The sequence below is a fragment of the Lutra lutra genome, chromosome 5 (assembly GCF_902655055.1).
Source record: "Lutra lutra chromosome 5, mLutLut1.2, whole genome shotgun sequence".
In the NCBI taxonomy this organism is placed as follows: domain Eukaryota; kingdom Metazoa; phylum Chordata; class Mammalia; order Carnivora; family Mustelidae; genus Lutra; species Lutra lutra.
In genome coordinates, this window is record NC_062282.1 from 140,326,072 (window position 1) to 140,350,135 (window position 24,064).

At 39.7% G+C, this 24,064-nt stretch overlaps 1 protein-coding gene across 3 annotated transcripts in view; it reads right to left on the reverse strand.

Annotated features, from left to right (window-relative positions):
• Positions 1 to 23,170, reverse strand: part of LOC125100889 (zinc finger protein 474) — a 57,864-nt gene extending 34,694 nt beyond the window's left edge. The window contains exons 1-3 of one of the 3 annotated variants that reach the window (XM_047731378.1): positions 22,971 to 23,170; positions 12,719 to 12,874; positions 11,190 to 11,309 (exon numbers count right to left, since the gene is read on the reverse strand). The gene's annotated coding sequence lies outside the window, so the exon portion shown is untranslated. The remainder of the gene's footprint in view (positions 1 to 11,189; positions 11,310 to 12,718; positions 12,875 to 22,970) is intronic. The other 2 variants (XM_047731379.1, XM_047731380.1) reach the window with 2 other exon arrangements.
• Positions 23,171 to 24,064: the final 894 nt, after the last annotated feature.

The following is a 24,064-nucleotide window of genomic DNA, read 5'->3' on the forward strand; positions in this document are numbered from 1 at the left end:
TCCATGCCCTTTGGGGTTCACGAGAAGAGAGAGACACAAGAATGAATATAATAACCATGGAAATCCAATCCCATCTTGGCATAGAAGGTGTTTCCCTATTAAAAAAGGGGGGGAGAGCATAATCAAAGGATTAAATCTTTTTAAAAAATTTAGTCTTTTGAAACAAAATGAATGTAAGCAACGCATGCCCCCTTCCCTGTTAGTATAGAATCCAAATTCTTTAAATGGACAAATGAATAATTAAGAAAGATGGAGTTAAGCTGGCACTGGCTCTGAGCAAAATTATAAAATAGAGGAGGTTTGTCTTCAATATCCTCCATCCACCCCATTCAGCAGGCTCCATTCTCCCCTGCCTGGTGTCTTTATATGCTCGCTAGTCTTCCTTACTTTTGAACTCTCCCTTTTTCAAAAAGGAGCTGATAGACTTATTCACATCAAGGCTTATGACTGATGAGGTAATATCCCTCCCACACTCTGGCAAAGACAACTAGTCCCCCACCAGTAGTAACTTTGCCCAACTTCCTCAGATTTAGAGAGCCCCCCCCCCCCCAATTTTTAGCTGGGCACACGATTTCCCAACTTCAAGTGTGCAGGCCCCTTTGCAGAATTATATAAGACATGTCTACAGTGTGCTCCTCTTTTCTTCCTTCAAACTGATGCTTAAAACATGGATGTGATGGCTAGAGCTCTAGCAGCCATTATGGACCAGACTACAGACTACATTCATGTGACTCCTAACATGATGGAGTAGATAGATATCTGGATGGACTTGAGTCCCTAATAATGGTGGAGTCACCATACAAGCTCTCAAGTGTCACCCTTGGCCTTTATTTACATAAGAGAAATAAATATCTAACTGTATTGTAGCCACTTTTAAACAGTCTTTTCCTTGCATGAAAACTATAACTAGAACCCAATTCTAATGAGATACCATTGTATTTTAATAGCTGCCATTGGCTTAGCATAAAATGAATTCTAACAGCGATATTTCAAACTTTAGGGTCTACTTTTATGAAAAGCGAAAAAAAATTTTTTTTGAGATAGTACACCTTGGGGGCAAAATTGACTTACTAAACATATACTTTTTCCTGAAAATCAGAAATACAAAAATTGAAACTATAAATATGAACCAATGGTCCTTAAGAAATTCATTCATGATCTTCCTTTCCTAGAATTCTTTTTTTGGGGAACAAATTTGAATGACATATTTTGTTTCAGGAAAATAAAAACTTATTTTTTCTACAAGCTTTGGAAGGAGCTAGAGTGCATCTGTTGTGATAATTATTAACATTATCTGTGTATTCCAAACGCTCTTTTCTGTATTCAGCTTCCCTACGCTCACTCTTGGACTCCACGTGCTCCAAAATAGACAGGATTAATCCTAACCTTTTCCCTTTGATACTTCAGCCCTAGGAATGGTATCTGCTGTCTTCTTCATAGAGTTGTGTTCTTTTTTTATCCTGCAAGTTACTATCTATGTAACGACTTCCTTCCTGGTTAACAACTCTTTATATGACATTGTAATCAAATAATTGGCATGGTTTCTTGTCTTATGACTGATACAACCACCCTCAGAAAATAAGTAATAAGAATCTGTGATATTCAAGCAGCATAGGTCCTCAGTATTGCAATAAATATAAACTCAAATGAATTCTTCCATAGCAGCTTAGAAAATCATATGGTGCTGAGCACCCAGGTAGCTCAGTCATTAAGCATCTACCTTCAGCTCAGGTCATGATCCCAGGGTCCTCGGATCGAAGACCACATTGGGCTCCCTGCTCAGTGGAAAGCCTGCTTCTCCCTCTCCCACGCCCCCCTGCTTGTGTTCCCTCTCTCTATATATCTCTCTCTGTCAAATAAACAAATAAAATCTTTTTAAAAAAAAATTGTTCTTATCTTAACATTCAATCCTCAACTTTCAGACCACTGAAAACAAATTTTTAGTTTTACATCATCATCATGCTTCAAGAACTAGAAAATGTTGCTTTTCCTTTTGTGACCAATTGAATGAAACCAAAAGAGGAAATCTACCTTTTTAAGCATATTCATATTTTCTTTCATTTTACATGATTGTCTTCTGCAGCTGACTGCCCAGCCATAAGGCCACCACTGTCACAGAGGGAGTCAAAGTGATCCCATTCCTAGATCACGGATGACCGGGGAAAGGGGGTGAGGGGAGTGGTCCAGGTCACTCTGGTTGATTCCCTGCACTCCCCTTTGCATAGCCACTAGGCCAGTAGCACCTGTGGTCCTCAAAAATTCTAATGGGAGTGACAAAAGACCAGATGAGAGCAACTAGGAACTGGAGGTGGACTGGTTTGGGAAAGACAGGAGCAGCGCTGAAAGGTAAACTAATAGAAACACGTTCAGAAAAGCCACCGACCCTGAGGCATATGGTTTCAAGGGAATCTGGCTGTGCCTGTTGGCAATTCCAGGCTGATTCTGAATAGCTAATGAAAATTTACCCTTCCTTGTCTTTCCTTCACTGCGAAGAATTTTAAACCAAGAAGTAAGTTTCTTCACCTTCATTCACTCTAATTGTCAGGTGTGTAGACATAATAGTCTATGGTGTTAGGAGAGCCATGCAAACAGAAAATGGGAGAAATGTACTCTTTACACTTCTAAGTAGAGCTTTCGGTAAGGACATTTTATGTTGTTAAAACTCATAATATCACTCTATGAAGGCTGTTGTTAGATCGAGTCTGTAATTTTCACTCTATATTGAGCTTCCAAATCACAGAGTACTCGAGAGTCACGAACGCCACACAGGTATGACCACGTAATTGTAACATTGACATTTGGAGGGGTGGAGAACTGGTTATAGAAACCATCAGTATAATCACATTAGAATCCTATCGTGTATAGAAATTCAAAGTGTAGACAAAAAACAGTGGGGGAGTCAAGCTGTTGAATCATAAACAAGCATACAAACCATCTTTTCTGGCATTGGGCAAAAATCTTAATAAAAATAGTTCTATTCCAAATAGCTCTTTCGTAAGACTTTAAGGCAGTAGGTCATACGCCAAATTTGGCCCATTAATAAGTTCTTTTTGACCTTCCTAGAGTTAAAAATGGTTTTGGGTGCCTGGGTGTCTCATTTGGTTGGGTATCTGACTTGTGATCTCAGCTCTGATCTTGATCTTGGGTTGTGAGTTCAGTCCCCACATTGGGCTTCACGGTGGGCATAGAACTTACTTTAAAAAAAAGTTTAGGGAGGCCTGGGTGCCTCAGTAGTTTAAGCATCTGATTCTTGGTTTCAGTTCAAGTCGTGAACTCAGGGGTTATGGGATCAAGCCCCACATCGGGTTCCACATTTAGTAGGGAGTCTGCTTGAAGATTCTCTCCTTCTGCCCTTCCCCACTCTCACTCACTCTATCTAAAATAAGAAAGTTTATCTTTTTTTTTTTTTTTTAACAAAAGTCTGAATTAGGTGCCATTATTTTAAAGTTGGGAGTTGTCACACAAAATCAGGATTTTGGTTTCTTTTGAGAAAGTGGGAGAGCTGGCCATACAGAGCCCACATTCCAATGTGACAACAACCCACATTAACTGATACTGAATAAAGGCTGTGCCTGTGGGTCAGACAGCCAGTCTTCATTCTTCCAAAGTTTCTCATCAGTCCTTTGCTTGCTTTATTTGTAATTCATCCTTGATTCTCAAAGGCATTTGAGTTCCTGACCATATCCTCATTTTAAAGCTTCCCTTTCCCCTATTTTTATCCTCAATTAAATATTTGAATATCACTTAAAGGAGCACTTGCCCTCAGTTAACTGGGAATCCAGTTGAAGGCTTTTCTGTGAGAAATATTTACTAAAAGCATGACAGATTTATTGGTAAAAATTCAGAAACAAAGCTTCATAATGACAGCAGAGTGAGGCTGAAAGACTTATTTCTAAGAGGGAAGGAATATCCAAAGGGAAAAGAAAGAACCAGTGACCTGAGGAGGAATTTTCATACATTAATGGAAGGTCACAGGAAATGATGCATCTAATTTCAGAGAGAAAAAAAAAAATCAAGCAGCCAGTGTTTAGATCAGCCACAAGAGAGATGGTAGAACCAAAGAAAGGAAAAAAGAAAAAAAGACAAACACAAAAAGAAATGTGTTTGGAGACCATCTGAACTTTTTGGAAGCATTCCCATAATTATTTAGTTACCGATGATATAACAAGAGCTACTCATCTGCTTAAGCCAACGGTTCTTGATTTACCATTAAATGATCCCTCACATGAAGAATGCTGGATTGCTTAAGTTATTAATCTAAAGAAAGAATCATTCAGTCAAAAGAACATCAACAAACCATTAACAATATATTGCTAGATTTCCAAGATTTGGGCTGGAAATACTTCCTAAGAGAATTACGCTTCCCTGTATAGATTACAGAATCCGGGGCACTTTTTCTTTCTGACAAACTAGCCATTTTGTCAAGTACCACTTACAAATTAGTTTGAACTGAAAATGTATAAGAACAGCCAGTAATTCCCTCTCAACCTAGAATGAGGTATCAGATATCCATCAAGTATCTAAAGTTGATGTATTACGATAAAACATAGTGGGGGAAAGGATAGATACTGTTTCAGAATTTAAAAACTGTAAATAGGTCATGTGTTTCCTAGCCCCCATCACCTGATATGTTTGCACAGGGTTCCCACTGTCTTCTTGCTCCTGATTTATCATCTCAGTGCGTTACCCAGTGGGATATCTTTGGCACTGACTTGCAAACCACAGGGTGGTAGTATCAGAAGGACAATCACTGGATTCGTGTGTCCAGGTGGAAAGAAGCACAAAGAAGAATACAGCTGCCTTTGAAGGGAGAGGTTGGCCAATGGGAGATAGGCCTCCCTGTATCCTGGAGGAACCTTTTCTTAACCACATCACCCACTTACCAGACAACAGCCTCAAAATCATGCCTTAGTGTGACCCACCTCTGGGAGGTCCGTGCCTCCCAGAGCCTGGCTGACACGTTAATTGATCGTCATTACCATTCATTGCAGACATCAACACCCTTTGTTAATGCTCTCTCCACCCAAAGCTGTTTCTCAGGAAAGTCCCTGGGAAGAAAGTCAAAAATAGGGCCGCGCCCATGAGGCTGGGCTTCTGCTGTGTGTGTAATGAATGCACCTCTATTTTCTGGTCTGATCAGCATGACTTCCCTGGTGGTGGCTCTGGAGACCTGGGAGTTTATGTACGGCCATGGGGTGAAGGCTGTTTCTGAACATGGGTTCTTTGTTGCTCTTCCCCCCACATCTCTGGTCCTCCTATGTAAATAAGTCATCAAAAAGCTATTGTCATTCCATTTGACATCTCTGACTCTCATGAACAAAGCACTCTTTCACAGGCCAGATGGTCTGAGATCCCTAATGGTTCAGAGTCCTCCATACAACATCCTTTCATTGCTCAGGAATCTTACATAGGCTCTCCCTTGCTGAAGAAAACCACTAGAAGGCATCCTCTGGGATCTTGGGGGAACCTGTCCATCCTCTCTGTCCCCAGAGCCCAGGCCAAACAGGAAATATGGTGACAGCTCTTTATTTTTCAACCTTCTTAGCTTGTAGTTTGATTTTTAAATTTACTTAGTAAATTTAAAACTACTTAGTAGTTTAAAATTTACTGAAAGCCTCTTTCCACCCCACGCCTGGTAACTATCAGATAGCAAGGAAGTCAGTCAGAGTGTCAAACTGCTTTGTTCTGTTTTCCTTTAGTAAACACAAAAAAGATCCATGTGTATTTTAAGTCATACCTTGGATCAGAAATATCAGGAAACTTTAAATAACAGACGAGTTTAGGAAAAAATAATAAAAGAAATCTGTCTTACAAAAAAAAAAAAAAAAAAAAGGAAATACCAGGATATCTGATTAGAAGAACACAATTTAAAACCAACGGTGTGATTATTGATTTTTCCACTTTCTTACGGTTTTACCACCTTCTGTGCTCTCTCTTGCATTTGCTTTCATTGTGTCCGCTGTCTGTCTGTCTCCATTTTAGGTGTGGAAGGACAACCCCAACACAATACAGAGAAGGTGCCATTAGGAAGGGCAACCTATGGTTCATTCTACTGTCAGTTGGCTCTAGAGACATAAGGCAGTGCTGACCACTCACACTAGAAAACTGTGGCTTATATTTTAACTCTGTTATATTCTGGAAGAAGAAGGATTAGAAATGATAAGCCCAATATAATGATACGAGTCCTCAAAAGTGGACAGCCTTTCCCTGAAAGAGGTAGGACAACCAAAGAAGAAAGGGGCCCAACCACCCATGGCTGACTTGAAGATGGAAGAAAGGAACTATATATGCTAAGGAATGTGTATGGCCTCTAGAAGCTGGGAAGACCAAGGAGACATGGGGCCTCCAAAAAGGGCTCCTAAAAATGAACACAGCTTTGCTGACACTGATTTTAGCCTCAAGAGACCCATGTTGGATCTATGACACAGAGAACTATGAGATAATGAATTTGGGTTGTTTTAAGCTGCTAGTGTTATTGTATTTTGCTATAGCAGTAATAGCAAACTAAAGCACCCCAAAAGAAAGAGACCAACACTGTGAATGCAGACTTCTGCAAAAATGTTACTCAGTTAGTTTTGGCCACACCGTACCCCAGAATTTTAATAGTTCACAGTCACCCAGCTCTAGTCTCCACTGGAAACACCACTGCGGGGACTCTATCCCAGCGCATTAGGTGGCCTGCTAGAATGAGAATTATAATGCAATTCACCTTATGGTAACAAAGGCATAAATATTCACATAATATTATACAGGAGAGTCTCACCCAGTGTCACTTGGGAAATAATTCTTTCAGAGCTGGCATTCTCCTTAGTATGATCTATATAGCTTCCCTGTCTACATGTCAAGCTTGTATTCCCCTTTCCTCTTTGACTGTATTCTTTGTCTTAGCATCTAACGTGATCACATAAGGTAGAGTCTTTATTGACTGCTCATGGCTAACTGACTCCATTTTGTGTTAAGAGTTGTGCTGTCTGCATGACAAGGGTCCCCTTCTCTCTTTTCAACTGTGTTGTGAGGACCACTAGCAGTCTTCTCAAACGATGGAGCTGGATGGTTAAACCATTCTTAGGTGGAAAGGTCATTATCAGTTTGGATTCTGAGCTGAAAAGCCATTTCCCTTTTGTAGAGCAATTTCTTATCTGGAATTGTAGGGTATCAGATATGCCACTTTGGCATAAGGATTATTTTGAGTTGAAGGCAATTGGAAAGAAGAAGATGTCAGAAAAGCTCTCTGCTCTCACTCTATTTGCCTAAAAGCAAGACATAAATTTGTAAAGATGTCTCTCTTTCCCAAATTAGGAAGGGAAACTCAAAGGCAACTCTACTCTTGTCAGCTCAGAGTCAAGCACCAAGAGGAAGCTACACACATCATTAAATAGCCCGTATCTTCTATTAGTTTCCCCCATATATTTACTTCCTATATTTTGCCACCCCTAAAAGCCTAAATCCCTTTGCCTTGTTACTCCTTCACGAATTTATTGTTTTTTGTTAAGATGCAATGTAAACATCAAATTCTGACCACCCTAAGAGTTTCTCGTCTTGTGTGTAGGTATGAGGCACCAGTTAATACATTCTATTTTTCTCTTGTTAATCTTTTTTAAAAAATGGATTTCTTTTTTTTTTAAGATTTTATTTATTTATTTGCCAGAGATCACAAGTAGGCAGAGAGGCAGGCACAGAGAGAGGAGGAAGGAGGATCCCTGCTGAGCAGAGAGCCCGATTCAGGGCTTGATCCCAGGACCCTGGGACCATGACCTGAGCTGAAGGCAGAGGCTTCCGAGGCGCCTGTTAATCTTTTATTAGTAATATTCTGCAGTCCCAGCCACTGAACCGAAAAAGGTATAGAAACTTTTTCCTCCCCCACAGAATCCTAGGATAAAAAGGATCCCCCAACATGTTGTGTCAATGTCACTTTGTTTAATCCCATTAGATGGCATCATTAGTTCATGGTCAATTACAGTTCAGCCATTTCATACTCATGTATATGCAGTACATAAACACGAGAAAAGCAAAAACAAAATTTGTAATATACTATAAAAATAGCACAGGAACATTGGAGATATTGCCTATAGTGCTCAGAAAAAAGAGGTAGATTTGATTTTAATACAGAGGTGAGACTGTTTGATCAGTAACTGTGTCATATTTGGAAGTTCTGCATAGGTAGAAGATGATTGCCCTGGATAAGTCACCGCATTAACATGAGGTAGCTACCCAAAATATGGAACTTCCTTTCATGTTTCCCTGTCTGTGTGCTCCTCACAAAGAAGAACAACTTGGTAATTCAATGTCAAGAGTGTGTTGTTTAAAGCTGGGGTGGGACGCCTGGGTGGTTCAGTTGGTTAAGCAGTTGCCTTCGGCTCAGGTCATGATCCCAGCGTCCTGGGATCGAGTCCCACATCAGGCTCCTTGCTCATCAGGGAGCCTGCTTCTCCCTCTGCCTCTGCCTGCCATTCTGTCTGCCTGTGCTTGCTCTCTCTCCCTCTCTCTCTCTGACAAATAAATAAAATCTTAAAAAAAAAAAAAAGCTGGGGTAAATGTTTGGTCTGCCTTATCATTGTGTCCCCAACCCTAGTTGTGGCCATGTGATCTGCTGTTGAGCTAGGTCTCCCTCGGTCAGCACTGATGTGATTGACTATTCGGATCTAATTGTAGAAGTTTTTGCTTTCCTAGGTTCATCTCATCCCATTTGGTTTTATCACATTGTGATCCTTTAAAGTGTGTCTTGTTATCTAGATAATAAGAATTAATGTTAATGTCTTAGGTCTGGAGATGATATTATATTCTTTTTTTTTTTTAAAGATTTTATTTATTTATTTGACAGAGAGAAATCACAAGTAGGCAGAGAGGCAGGCAGAGAGAGAGGAGGAAGCAGGCTCCCTGCTGAGCAGAAAGCCCGATGTGGGGCTTGAACCCAGGACCTGGGATCATGACCTGAGCCGAAGGCAGCGGCTTAACCCACTGAGCCACCCAGGTGCCCCCTGATATTATATTCTTAATCGCAATTTTTACTAAGATAATTGTGGATGCACATGCATTTCTAAGAAAAAAAAATATAGAGATCCCTTAACCCCTTGTCTGATTTCTCTCAATTGTAACACAGTGTAAAATTATGATATAGTATTTCAATCAGAATACTGATATTGATACAATCCACTTTGATCTGTATTCATGTCTGTGTGTATTAAGCTTTGTACAATTTTACTGCCTACAAACAAAAGCACCACTATAGTCAAGATACTGAACAGATCCAACACCATATGATGTCTCATGTTATCAATTTATACCCACTCTCTGTCTCCCACTGCCCCCTCCAAGTCCCCATCTCTTATTCCTAAACACAATAATTTGTCCTCCATTTCTATATATACATATTTTTTCATTTCAAAATGGGATCATGCAGTAAACCACCTTTTGGGATTGGCTTTTTTCCCAGCTAAATTCCCTGCTGATATATCTAGTTTTTGTTTGTTTCAATAATTAGCTGTTTTTAATGGCCGAGTACTATTCTATGGTAGGCATGTACCATAATTTGTTTTACTTGTTCAAGAACATACAGGCTGATTACAGTTTGGCTATTACAAGTAAAGTTTTACACATTTGTGTGTAAAATAACAATGTCATTTGGGCTGGTTTGTGAAAGAAGAATAGGAGTTACAAAGGGAGAAAGACATTTCTAGCTGACACAGATAGCACCATAAGCAAAGGTAATGGGAACCTAAAAGACATGATGTGCTAGAAAAACCGTGGGGCTTTGGTTTGTGGCAGGAAGGATAGGTGTGTGTATGGTGTATGTGAAAGTTTGTGGAGGAGGGGTCTGAGTGTGTGTATGCCTATAAGCAGATGGGGATGTAATTAGATGTGAGTAGATGGATGTAAGTTGATAATTGTATGTATGGGTGAGAGTATACATGAGTGTAAGTATGTAGATGGATAGTAGTTGGTCGGTATGTGAGGACCAGTACAAGTAGATTGGTAGGCCTGTATTATGGGTGGAAATATGTATGAGTCTACAAGTGTATATAACAGAGAATGTATGTATGTGAGTGTGTAGATGGGTAAGAGTGAATGAATGTGGGTTGTACATGAATATGAGTGAATAGATGTGTGTGTATAGATAATAGGAAGAGATAGGTGTGATGCAAGGAGAGATGGATGTGAGCATGTGAATCAATATGAATTATTAAGTGTGGTATGTATATGCATATGAGTTAAGTGTATTTAGATGAGTATGACTGGGATGCATGGATAGGTGTGAGTGGATGGTTGTGAGTATGTAAATGGTTGTGTATATGTGAGTTGGTAAACAGATATAAGTGGTTGTGTGTGTGTGTGTGTGTGAACAGGTAGTAAGATGTGGGTGAAACGGCAGAGGAAATGAATGAAGAATAAAAGAGGTAAGTAACATGGAAAGTAATTTGAAAACAAAATATCAAAAGCAGTATAGCTACTTTTAGGAAATCTGATTGCCTTACAGGAAATGAGGAACCTTTACAGATTTTTCTTAAACACACGCAACATATGATTGAAAAAATGTCTTGAGTAATAAAATCTGGCAAATATCAACATTTCACATCTAAAGACTACACAAAGGAAGTTCTTTAGTTTCCTAAAAGGATCCATTACAGAATTTTCTCTAAAAGCAAACATTTAGAAGGAAAATAGATCACCCTGATCTACAAAATGTAATTTGTATCTAACTTCTTGAAACCATGTGTACTACACAAAACCAGACGTATATGTTTCTTCCAGTTCTCAAAATCTGTTGAATGTTGTTTCAAACAGTCACCATCATGCCCCATCTTATGTTACTAGTAGCTGACACATGTCTAAATATTTTTGTTAAAAATCTTGACAAATACTTCTGGACCAGAAAGTGAACTTCTGCTGTAGATTTTTGCTGTATTTAGACAGAACTTTTAAAAATGAAAGAATTTATTTTAAAAAGTATCTTTCCTTTGGATGCTAAACCAATTCCCATTCCCCTTTCTGTGTGGCCTGGGATTAGGTCACTCAGATCTTAAGTTTGATACTATCACATCTCGGAAAAAAGTCCAAGTTCAAGCTAACCATGAAACCCCTGGTAAGGTCTAATTTACTAAGAAAAAGTAGCTTATAGCAAAGACTATTAATATTCTCATTGGTCTCCATTCCAAAGTACTTTTTGCATAGTCCTATAAATTCAGACCTACCTGAAATGCTAGCTCCAAAATGCTTATCAGTTGTGGAATCTTGGGATATGTAACTTCTAGGTGTCTCAGTTTCATCTCAGGTTTAGTGGGATAATAATACCTTGCATAGTTATTGTGAGCCTTAAAAGTAAGAGAAAATGGTTAGCATGCTGTGTGGTAGGTGGTAAGTGTGTTATCATCGTTGTCACTATATGGCTTTAATGTCTGTCTGCTTCTCCATATTTTCATAAACCCAGCAGGTAGGAAATGTAATTAGGAGACTAACTATAGATTTCTGAAATTATTCTCCTTTTGCTAAAATATTATGAGGAATTTCAAAGTTGAGTTGGCTAACTGAAATCATATTTTATTTTGTTTTTAAGATTTTAAGATTTTATTGATTTATTATTATTAATTTATTAATGCATCTGGGGCTCAGTCTCACAACCCTGAGATCATGATCTGAGCCAAAATCCAGAGTCAGACACTTAACTGACTGAGCCACCCAGGTGCCCCAAATCATATTTTATTTTATTTTATTTTTTAAAAGATTTTATTTATTTATTTGAGAAAGAGACAGTGAGAGAGAACATGAGCAAGGAGAAGGTCAGAGAGAGAAGCAGACTCCCCGTGGAGCTGGGAGTCCAATGCGGGACTTGATCCTGGGACTCCGGTATCATGACCTGAGCCGAAGGCAGTCATCCAACCGAGCCACCCAGGCGTCCCTCAAATCATATTTTATTAAAAGATATTCCGGGGTGCTTGGGTGGTTCAGTTGGTTAGACATCTGTCTTTGGCTCAGGTCATGATCTCAGGGTTCTGAAAATGAGTCCTTCTCAGGCTCCACACTCAGTGGGGAGACTGCTTGTCCCTCTGCTCCTCCTCCCTGTTCATGGTCTCTCTCTCACTCACTCTCAAATAAATAAATAAATAAAATCTTAAAAAAAAAAACAAAACAAAAACAAAAAGACATTCTAACCTGTAGTCCCAAAAAGGAAACAAATACTGAAACTTAGGAGATAAAGGAGTGCACTTTTTCAAAGTTAGCAAGTCTAACTAGTATGAAATCATCACTTAACTCCCCCTCCCCAATATGGGCAGATTGGATCAGAACTGGGTGCTAGAAAAAAATGCTCCAATGCATGAATTGACGGGAAAAGAACTGGCCCAATCACGTTCTTGTCTTGGCGAAAAAAATAGTAATGGTTGCTCAAGCCAGAAGACAGTGAGAGAGAGCTGCCACATCCCAGCAAATAAGTGATGCTTGGAGGAAGGCAGAACAGAGGGCACAGGAGTGGCTGGGGGTGATGACAGGTTGATGACAGGATAGCTGGAGCTGCCATTGTTACTTGGGGACAGAAGACATGTGATGTACCACAGTCTTTACATCTCACTCTGAGTGTATAGAATATCCATGCTCCGGGAACATCATGACATTCCTACCAGATATGAGAAGAAGTTTTTGTCACCATGTCCCAACTAAGAAATGAAAACTAGGTTCGGATGTTATCACTGCCAATCATGTCAGGTATGAAAGAGGAAGCACTCACCTCAGAGGTGGAAAGGCAGTGACCACGTTGGGTTCGTGGAGCTTGACTGTGGACAGACCTCTTTCTCCACTTCTCTTTAAAAGGGAAGCAGGCTGTGGTCTCTAGTTCTCCTCAGATATTTCAACAATTCAAGAAAGAGCCCTGATGAACATAGGTCTGAAAATCAAGGGGGGGTAATATCTGGTTATGAATGCTCTACTCAGCAGAAATAGAAAGAACCTGGTTGAGAAATTCCTTTGACGTTACTCTAGAATTCTGAAACTTTATGAAAAACTGCCTAATAAAACTACCTAATTATTTTGGTGTCTGGGCCAGAGAACAGAGTTTACTCAACTCTCTGGCTCAGGAGTCTCCTGGAACAGGTAGGTCTTGTGGTTCCGGAAGCCTAGTTTTTAGATTCCCTTGCATTTCCATGCATGTATCCTTCTAATAAATGCCCCACTGTTTGAGGTACTTGAATCTGGTAAGAAGGCCTGCCTGGATTAATTTAATAACTCATTCAGCCCAGAATGCTGCCTCTGGCAGTAGAGTCCAGAACAGATATTTTGTGACATAATTTTTGAGTTCCCTTTGCCACCACAAACAACAACATGTTATTGGACATAAGTCTTATTGGACGTAAGGTTGGACATAAGTCCAACCCTTCCAACCATGAGTTAACAGGCTCGTTTTCACAACATGTTTACCTCAATTATGTATTCTTAAGATTTTGTGTCACTATAAATAAAGAAAATCCTACTCCCGTCACTTCATGAAATAGAGGCATATCTTTTTATCAAAGTAAGAAGTCCGGAGGTCATCTGAGGCTCAACAATCCTGGTGCTTCAGTGATGGTCTTGGCTTTTCCCTCACGGTTGTAACTACTGTACTAGTGCCATAGTATTTTTTAAATCATGTCATTTTCTTGTCTTTCTATAGAGCAGATAGGCCAGGCCTAGAGTTCCCAGTCCTAAGGTCTAGTTGAGCTCTTCTCCTGTAGGTTTTCTGCGATGGTTCGCAGTTGGCCCAGCTCCCAGGTAAATATTTTTGAGAATTCCATCAACCTATGTCTGTGGGACACTAATACAAGGCATCACAAACATCCTCTTCCTCTCTCTTCCTTTCCTTTTCCTGAGTTTTCATGCCGGGAAGTCCTATCTACAAAAGGGTGTTCCACTAGGAGACAAATATGTCAAATTTCTCATGTGCCTCCTAAGATGCCTAAAAAGGTTTTCCCTTCCTCTCTGTCTTGAGAACTATTTTGTTGCCCTGGATCCCAGGGTGGGCAACTACAGTTGAGAAACCCTTAGTGAAATCTGCATTGGCTTTCAGCAAGCTTTGGCAATTTCTCAGTGCTTTACTTCCTCCCCGCCCCCGATGCCCCAATGTTCTTTCCCCCCAGAAGCTTTCATTTAAATGTTTTAAGCGGGTTTTCATTTATTTGTTCATACCACCATGTTCCTAGTTTTTAAACACCAAGATCTTATATACCATGTTTCTATTTAAAAATATATATATGGAGAAGAGGTTGACATATCTCCAGACGCTATGGAATCAATATTTGAAGATGTATAGATTTAGAATCTATCCTGCAAATACTATACGGAGGAACGACAATTTTAGGCTACAAACTCAATCCTTGTTGGTTAATTGTAAAATTCCACTTACAAAATAAACATTGAAAGAGATGCCATCACATTAAAGATAAATTATTCAGGGACGCCTGGGTGGCTCAGTTGGTTAAGCGGCTGCCTTCAGCTCAGGTCATGATCCCAGCATCCTGGGATCGAGTCCCACATCAGGCTCCTGGCTCGGCAGGGAGCCTGCTTCTCCCTCTGCCTCTGCCTGCCTCTCTGCCTGTGCTCGCTCGCGCTCTCTCTCTCTCTCTCTCTCTCTAACAAATAATAAATTTTTAAAAAATCTTTAAAAAAAAGATAAATTATTCATGAAGCACTCAGACCTATTTTATTTAGGAAACCAATGGATAGTGTCCAATTAAGTCATTCAGCTACAGCAGTATTCCAGTGCTGCTTATCAATAAGCTTGTCCTGGGAGTCTCTGCTGAAAATTCATTTGCAAGTTTCTTATCACCCATAAATATGCTAATAACTAAAATAATTAAACTCCACTTGACATAGTCTTTGACATAAGAAATACGTTAACTGAAGAGGAAAATGTGGTTTTAATTTTTGTTACTCAAAATGTCATGTGTTTCATATATAAGATGGTTCACTTGGAACTAAATAGACAAAGTAATCCAAGATTTATCTTATTCTTATGTTGCACAATCATTTTGTATTTTTGAAGGGAAATGCCATGAACTGATTCAAATAATGTAAATCCTTATTTCTTTTTACATATTTATGACTCTAAAATGATCCATAACATAGTTTTTCACAAATTAAATATATGTATATCTATCTTTCCAATGAATTTATATATATATGTATATATATATATATATATATATAGTTATATATATATATATATATATATATATAGTTGCTTAGCAACAGGCTGGAATTTTTATTAGCTATATTTATTATCATGTCATTGGGGGTCACACACCAGAACACATAGACACACACAGACAAAGACACAAACACACACACATCTCTTCACATATTCTTTCTAGGTCAGAGAATATATTGAGAATCATTGTCATAATCATCACTTAGCAAAGAATTAATGCCAGGATCCATCTAACACTCATTTGGTAACAATGTGTTGGATTGGAACCAGGTCAGATGGTACTAATAAGGACAATCATTGGCTGAAAATTGAATTCTGACTCTATCTGCGATTGTTTATTTCTTCTCCCATCCTCATTACTTCTCATTTTGCTCTTCATTCGTTTCACAGTCATTTTAATAAAACAACCCCTGACCCTATCTCTAGACTGGGAAGAAGTCACAGCGGTGGTGAGTTCAGACTGAAATGATCATGAGGGTGTTTTCCTTTGCCCCAACTCTCCAGCGAGGTTCTTGATCCTAGTGTGGACTGGCATGGGAGAGGAGGGGGTGGGGAGAAGAGAGCAAGAGGAAAGGTAAAAGGCTCTACTTTAGTAGACACAAGAACACTTGGCTTTTCATTCCTCATTTTCTGTATGATCACCTATTAATGATCTGCCAGAGAAGTAAACCTCATATCGCCCTCCACTCCCCTTCTCCTTTCTTTCTGCTCACCATGTCATCTCTTGTCATCTCTGATTTTTATCTTCATGCATCTTCTTTCCTACATTCTTTCCCACCTATCTCAGTCCTACCCCTTTGATACTGGGTAACTCCATGTGATATTACATTAATTCACATAGAAACATCACCACACTTATCGTTGATGCAGGTAGTTATTCCTTCTAGACGTTTGGCCTGCCCACCTGAGTTTGCATCCAGGTAGGTGAATGGACCGGCCTCACTGGCCACAGGCTGCTTCAGTAGTAGCAGGGGAATAAATAACCCTTTCCACGTGCCAATCTTTTCCAGAGCAGGCATATTCAACTCTTTAAATCCCAAAACAGGTCCTACACCTCCCTGGGTTAAATGTTCCATGGTTGTCCCTCCACTCTGAAATAAAATCCAAATGCCTAGCCACAAAGTTCCTCTGTACCTGGTTCTTTCTTTAAGTCTCTGCCCTGGTCCCTCTGTATTCTCTCCTGCTTGCACTCAAGCTTTATCCATGTTCACTTTTCAGGTCCTCAAAGAACCTAAAGTCCTTCTCACTCCAGCGTAGGTCAGGGAAGGGACTGGAAGGGGCTTTGCTCAGGCTCATGCCACGGCTTAGAATCTTCCCAAACTTCTTTGCCAAGTTTTCTCATATTTTCTCTACTTACATATCATCAACTCAAAGAGAACCATCCCGACTACGCTTCTCTCAGTACTTTCTCTCTCTCCCTCAAACACACATACTGACGCACATATGCACACACGCACCAACATGCAGAGGTACATGTGTGCACACACAGGCATATACATGCACGTAGAAATAAATGTGCACACAACAGGACTTTTGGACAGGAAGGGTTAACAGCCAGCTTTGTAGTATCTTCTCAAGTCTTGGGGATCCCTGAGCATCTTACCTTGCTCCTTGTAATCCTCAGGAAATTAGGAATTAGTATTCTAGCTTTAGAAGTGTAACTCCACCAAATTGGAGAGAAATGAGAATCCATCCAAGGACTGAGTACTGGACCAAACCCTCATGACAAAGACAGTTTTATCAAGTGATAAGCAACAAACATCAATGGCCTGGAGCTTCCTCCAAAAATGGGGATAACTGACAGGCACACCAGAGGTGACACAGAACTCGCTAGCTCAGGCAGTGGGTGCTGTGTGACTAGGCAGAAAGCTGAAGAAAGATCTAAGAAGTTGGTTTTCCTGAGCTGAACTTATGCTTACGTTGTCCCTCTTGATCACATGCATTCTGAATGCAGATGGATCTCAAAGTTTAATTCTTGGAAGTGTTATCTCTTTTGAAGAGAACCCCAAAGGACTGGGTGCTCAGAGAAAGAAGAGATCCGTAGCCACAGCCCTTTAAATGTCCATGTGTGAGATGGGAAGCTATTTCATCAGAACTGAAGATTAGACAAGTGTTAGCAAACTATGGCTCACTAGCCAATCTGGCCAGCTGTCTGCTGCTTTCTGTAAATAAGGGTTTACTGGACTTTACTGGACCAAGTCACACGTACTCATTTCTGTGTTTAGCTTTGTCTGCTCTTGCCCCACAACTGGAGAGCACATGGCCTACAAGGCCTCAATTATTTACCATCTGGGCATTGAACAGCCAAAGTTTGATGACTCCTGAATTAGAGCCTACAGAGGAGCGTCCGTTTTACTTTAACAGTGAAACATCCGATTACGAATCAACGTGAATTATAAAGTAGCGCTCAGTGCAAGCAGAATTCTACCAGGTCTTGCTTGCATAGGACTTAGTCAGGCTCCTCACAGAGACTTCTCTCAAACAACAACAAAACAAGCAGAATCTCTTGCTGTATGGCACTCTGGACATTCTCTGCAGCTTGTCGCCACTCTGAATCTCTCAACGGCTTGCCTCCCATACGTTCTCCCTCCCTGCAGCCCTGACATGGTGCATGCTATGCCTGGTGCCATACTTCTATGCTGTGATGTTCCGAAAACGCTGCTGTGTTTTTAAGACTCCACGGGAATCACCACCAGCTTCCTCAGAAGGGTGTTCCACAGCAGTTCACATTCTTCACCATTTATGGGGTTTTTTTTGCTTTGTTTTGTTTTTTGTTTTTTTAAGAATTGCGTGTATTCTTTTTTTTTTAAGATTTTATTTATTTATTTGACAGAGAGAGAGAGAGAGAGAGATCACAAGTAGGCAGAGAGGCAGGCAGAGAGAGAAGAGGAAGTAGGCTCCCCGCGGAGCAGAGAGCCTGATGCGGGGCTCGATCCCAGGACCCTCGGATCATGAACTGAGCCGAAGGCAGAGGCTTTAAACTACTAAGCCAACCAGGCGCCCCTCTAATTTTTTTTTTTTATAATACAAATGTTGTCAGTTAAGTTGCGTGTATTCTTGAAAATGTTTCATTCACCAGAGAAGTTGGGGAAAATTATTTAAGAGATATAGCATATTCATTTAAATTATTTATGCACCCAGAAGGAACAGCCAAATTAAAGTCCAAGTTTGTGAAGAAATTGCTCTTAGAAATAATATATGAAATTCAAATTCTAAAATAAGCTGAAAAATGCAGCTGAAAGAAATGACAGTTTGCATCCTGAGGCTCAGAAGGAATGGATATCTTTTGACAGCGATAGCAAACTTGGAAAGCCTGAGGAAATGTTCCTTAGTAAACACTTGAGTGTCAATAATTTTCTGTCAATTCAGAGGAATGTATGAAGACAATTAACCTGATGTTTATTTTATTAGATACGGGTTTTTTTCTCTATAATTGTGAGGAATAAATTGTTAAATAGGAAACAGAGATTATAAGTAATGTTTCCTTGCAAAAATTATGGACCAAGAAATAGTTCCCTTCCCTCTTGCTTCGTCCAAAATCGTGCCTGCAATATAGTAGACACTCAAAAATTACTGAAGGAAGAAATGAAAATTAAGTTCACATATCATTCTGTATAAATACATTTGAAAAATGCATCTCTTTTGCTGGGATTATCATTCTTGGATACATTTATGACTGTACATTTTTGGGTTTTGTTTGTTATAGAATCACTTAAAATCAGATTATTGCCCAGGGAAAAATTTGGACAACATGCAAGAAAAAAATGTCCAACTTAATACAAACTCTTACGCATAGTTCCAGTGGCAAGAAATCATGGAAGGACTCTACTTGTATATTTGTTTTTAATACTTGCCGCACTACTTATAAGCCAAGATGAGCTGCTTTATTAAAAATTAACAATGCCGGGGTGCCTGGGTGGCTCAGTGGGTTGGGCCGCTGCCTTCGGCTCAGGTCGTGATCCCAGGTCCTGGGTTCGAGCCCCGCATCGGGCTTTCTGCTCAGCGGGGAGCCTGCTTCCTCCTCTCTCTCTCTGCCTGCCTCTCTGCCTACTTGTGATTTCTCTCTGTCAGATAAATAAATAAAATCTTTAAAAAAAAAATTAACAGTGCCAGTAAAGATAGATAAATAGGTTCATGTAACAGAATAGAATCCAGAAATATATGGTTGGTTCACATACGCAGTCAATTCATTTTTGACCCAGATGCTAAGACAATTTAATGGAGGGAAGAAAATCTTTTAAACAAATGATGGTGAAATAACTAGATACATGTAGGGGAAAAGTTAATATCAATTCTCTTCTTTTACACATGAAACTTAATTCAAAGTGGATCATAGAACTAAATATAAAAACTATAATATGTAAAATGTACAAGTATAAAAACTATAAAGCTTTAGGAAGAAAGCAAAGAAAAATATCTTTATGACTTCAGTAGATACAAAGACTTCTTAGACAAAACACAAAAAGCATTAAATTAAAAAAAATAGAATTGAAAAATTTTCCTTTGTATAAATTAGAAACTTCTGTTCTTTAAAAACCACCATCAAGGGGCACCTGGGTGACTCAGTTGGTTAAACAACTGCCTTCGGCTTGGGTCATGATCCCAGGATCCTGGGATGAACCCCACCTCTGGCTCCCTGCTCATTGGGGAGCCTGTTTCTCCCTCTGCCTCTGCCCCTCCCCCTCCACTCACACTCTCTCTTGCTATCTCTCTCTCTCTTAAATAAATAAAGTCTTAAAAAAAAAAAAACCATAAAACAAAAAACACCATCAAGGAGTGCCTGGGTGGCTCAATCAGTTAAAGCATCTGACTCTTGATTTCAGTTTAGGTCACAATCTCAGCGTCATGAGATCAAGCCCCCAGTCAGGCTCCGCACTCAGCATGGAGTCTGATTGTCCCTCTCCCTCTGCTCCTTCTCTCTCTCTCAAATAAATAAAAAAATAAAATCTTAAAAAGAAAACAAAACACCATCAAGAAAATTAAAAGCCAAAGTCATAGATTGGAAGGCAGCTATGCTCACCACTATACCACCAACGCCAAAGTCATAGATTGGAAAGAAATGTTTAGAAGACATATATTTGAAAGGATTTATTATATATATATCTATATCTATCTAGCTATATATAGATGGTCATAATTCAAACAACCCAATTTTTAAAAATGGGCCAAAGTTTTGAATAGATTATGCATAACAGAAAAAGTATAAGTAGTCAATAAGTTCATGAAATAAAATTCAACATCATTAGCTGTTAGTCATTAGCAAAATGCAAACTAGAACCAGAGATACCACACATGAGGATGGCTAAAATTAGAAAGGTTGCTAATACCGAGTGTTAGTGAGGAGGTGGGAAAACCGGAACTCCCACACATGCCTGGTGGAAGTGTGAAATATATAAACACTCGGGAGACCAGTTTGGCAGAATCTCACAAATTTAAACCAACACCTACCTACTAACATGGGCATTCTATCCCTAAATCATCACCCAACAGAAGTGAAAACATACGTCCACAAAAGATGTATATGAATGTTTACAAAAGCTTTTACTCTTAATAGTGAAAAATCTAAGAAACAACACAAGCGTATCTCAACAGGTAAACACATAAGCAAATTATGGGATATTCATGGGATAGAATAGTACCCCACAATAAAAATGAACAAACTTCTGATACAGTGATCCTACTCAAAAATATTTTGTTAAGGGGCACCTGGGTGGCTCAGTGGGTTAAGCCTCTGCCTTCAGTTCGGATCATGATCTCAGGGTCCTGGGATCGAGTCTCACATCAGGCTCTCTGCTCAATGGTGATCTTGCTTCCCCCTCTCTCTCTCTGCCTGCCACTCTGCCTGCTTGTGATCTCTCTCTCTCTGTCAAATAAATAAATAAAGTCTTTTTTTTTGGTAAATAAAATCTTTTAAAAAAAGAAAAAAATATTTTGTTGAATGAAGAGAGGTTCAAAGAATATGCTGAATTATTTTATCTATGAACAGGCAAAGATAATCTGGAAGGGAGAGAAAGAAGATCGGTGATTGCTTGTTGGGGGGCTGGGTGGGTGGAGAATGCACTACAAAGGGTAATAGACATGTTCTTATATTGATAACACTGGTGGGTAGGTGGATGTAATCCTTTGTCAAAACTCATCAAACTGTGTACTTAAAATATATGCATTTTATAGGATGTGACGTATACATTAGTGAAGATGATATAAACAAGAAAAGAAACATCTAAAATGGACAAGAAATGTAACCAGATAGTTAATAAAAGCGAGACAGAGATGTCCAACAAGCTCATGTAAAAATGCTCAACTTCATTAGTCAGGGGAATGCAAATTGTAGCCACAGTGACATATCATTTCATACCCATTATAAAGTCAAGCATACACCTACCATCAATTTCAATGCTAGGTCTGAACCCGAGATACACGAAACCATATGTTTACCAAGAGACTTGTGCAAGAGTGATTACACCAGCTTTAGTTACAGGAGACCCGAACTGAAAGCAAGCCAAATACCAATGAACAGGAGGAGAGATAAACAAATGCAGGATAATCCTATAATACAATAATACTCGCCTATAAAAGGAATTGAGCTAGAAACATACACAGTAACATGGGATCATCTCAGAAACATTCTGCTGAGCCAAAGAAGTCAGATACAAGTGTGAGTCTATTCCTATGAAGTTCACAGACAGCCCGGTTATTCTCTAGTGATAGAAATCAGAACAGTGGTGGCTCACAGAGGGACAATGGACTACAAAAGACATGAGGAAGCTTTCTGGATGATAGAAATGTCCATGTCTTGCTTCAGGTGATGGTTTACAGGATTAGGTATATTTGTCAAACTCACTGATTTTAGGCACTTGAATTTAAGAACTTAGGATCAGTTGCATTTCCGCACGTATATTTTATCTCAATAAAAAATCTGCTGATTCATCTGAGTAACTCTAGCCTTTCTCACCCCTTTTTTTTTCAAGGATAATTTGGCTAATAAACATATACTCCTGGGTTAATGTAAAAAACATTTTATCTACCTTTCATTGAAGACAATTATTTTTAAATAATTATACATTTAAATATTATTATTCTTGGGGTGCCTGGGTGGCTCAGTCAATTGAGCGACTGACTCTTGGTTTTGGCTTAGTTCATGACCTCAGAGTCGTAAGATGGAGCCCGGCTTTGGGCTCTGTGCTCAGCGCAGAGTCTGCTTGGTACTCTCTCTCTCTCTAAAATAAAAGAAATAAATAAAATCCTTAAATAATATTATCTCTTCAATTGGAATTTGGTTTTGGTTCTCTTTTAGCCCCTAAAACATTGACTCCAGAGTTCACATTACTGCCAGCACCACCCAGTGAAGTAAAATGATACTTGTTACTTTGTCAGTCAAGGGTTTTTACTTCGTGATTCATTATTTTATTTGGGGTTTCTTTTTTTTTCTTTTCTTTTTTTTTTAAAGATTTTATTTATTTATTTCACAGAGAGAGGGAGATCACAAGTAGGCAGAGAGGCAGGCAGAGAGAGGGGGGGAAGCAGGCTCCCTGCCGAGCAGAGAGCCTGATGCGGGGCTCGATCCCAGGACCCTGGGATCATGACCTGAGCTGAAGGCAGTGGCTTAACCCACTGAGCCACCCAGGTACCCTGAGGTTTCTTTTCTCTAGTGAGAAAGTATTTATGACATGCTAGCGAGGTAGAAGTGGAGGAGATCAGGATGGCCTAACATAAGCCTCTATCATTAGTGGAAAGGTAAGGTTGGAGACTGACTGATTAGTTAGACAACAGAGGAAAAGCACACTTTCCAAGAGAGCCTCACCTGGCAAGGTTTGTTGTCACCCTTCTGCTTCAGCTTGTGTCATGGTCTGATGAGCCCCTCAGGGAGGGGGCTAGTGGAAACAGGAGCAGAAGAGCTGGGAGCTCCAGGATTCACATGCCCTCTTGCAAGAGTTCTTGAGTATGTACGGCTGGGCTGCCAGGAAGAGAAACCCCAGCCTTTGTCGCCTAGAGGTATCCTGGCAACCTGTCAACAAAAGGGACAGCACCGAGTTCTGTAGCTACGGACTGGAAAAATCCAAAACAAAGGGTGGAGGGACTCTGAAACCAATAGTACAACAGGTATGGATGGATCTCAGCTTTCTTGGAAGTTGACTCCAGTGGACTGAGCCCCGAAGGAGGAGAGGTGCATGAATTTAAACCACAAGGCTCTTTTCAGGGAGGAAATGGAGTGGAACCCCCTTTTTTTTTCTAAGGAAGAAAAAGAAAGAATTTACTGTCTTATTGATCTTGTCTAAGGTCTTCAGAAAGCATCATCTATAGTCAGGAAGCTTGGCCTCTTAGGGAGACAAATGGGAGATTCTCCATGAAGATGTGGACATTAGGGGTAGTTTATTTTCTAATGCATCTCAAATCACAGCAAATGACTTTAAGAACTCCAGGCAACATTTCAAAATGTATCTGAAAGAATGATTTTTCTAAGCCCCCTATTGAAAAATAGTGAGACGTTAAGCCAATTGTGGTACGTTCTTACTTTGAAATACTCTGCGTGCACTAAAGCTCCCGAGGTCAGATGGTTTACAAACGTGGGGAAAACCTACAGTCTCTTTGTGGGAAGAGAAGCTCCGAAAGCAAATAAATGCTCCGATCTCATCAAACCCTGCGTAAGTGCGCATGTGTGCTCATATATATGCATATATGCTCATATATGCACGTGCTCGTGCATAACTCATATATTGTACACCAATATATTTCCAGTAGGAGCTGCTTCCTTACTCCCAGATAACTGATTTGGGAAATACAGGTGATTCACGAGACTGTGCATTCTGTTGAATTCATGTCTAGAGACCCTGCTGGATGATGAAGTTCACATCCTAACATTCTGTAATGCTCCAACGATGACTATACAGAGAGATT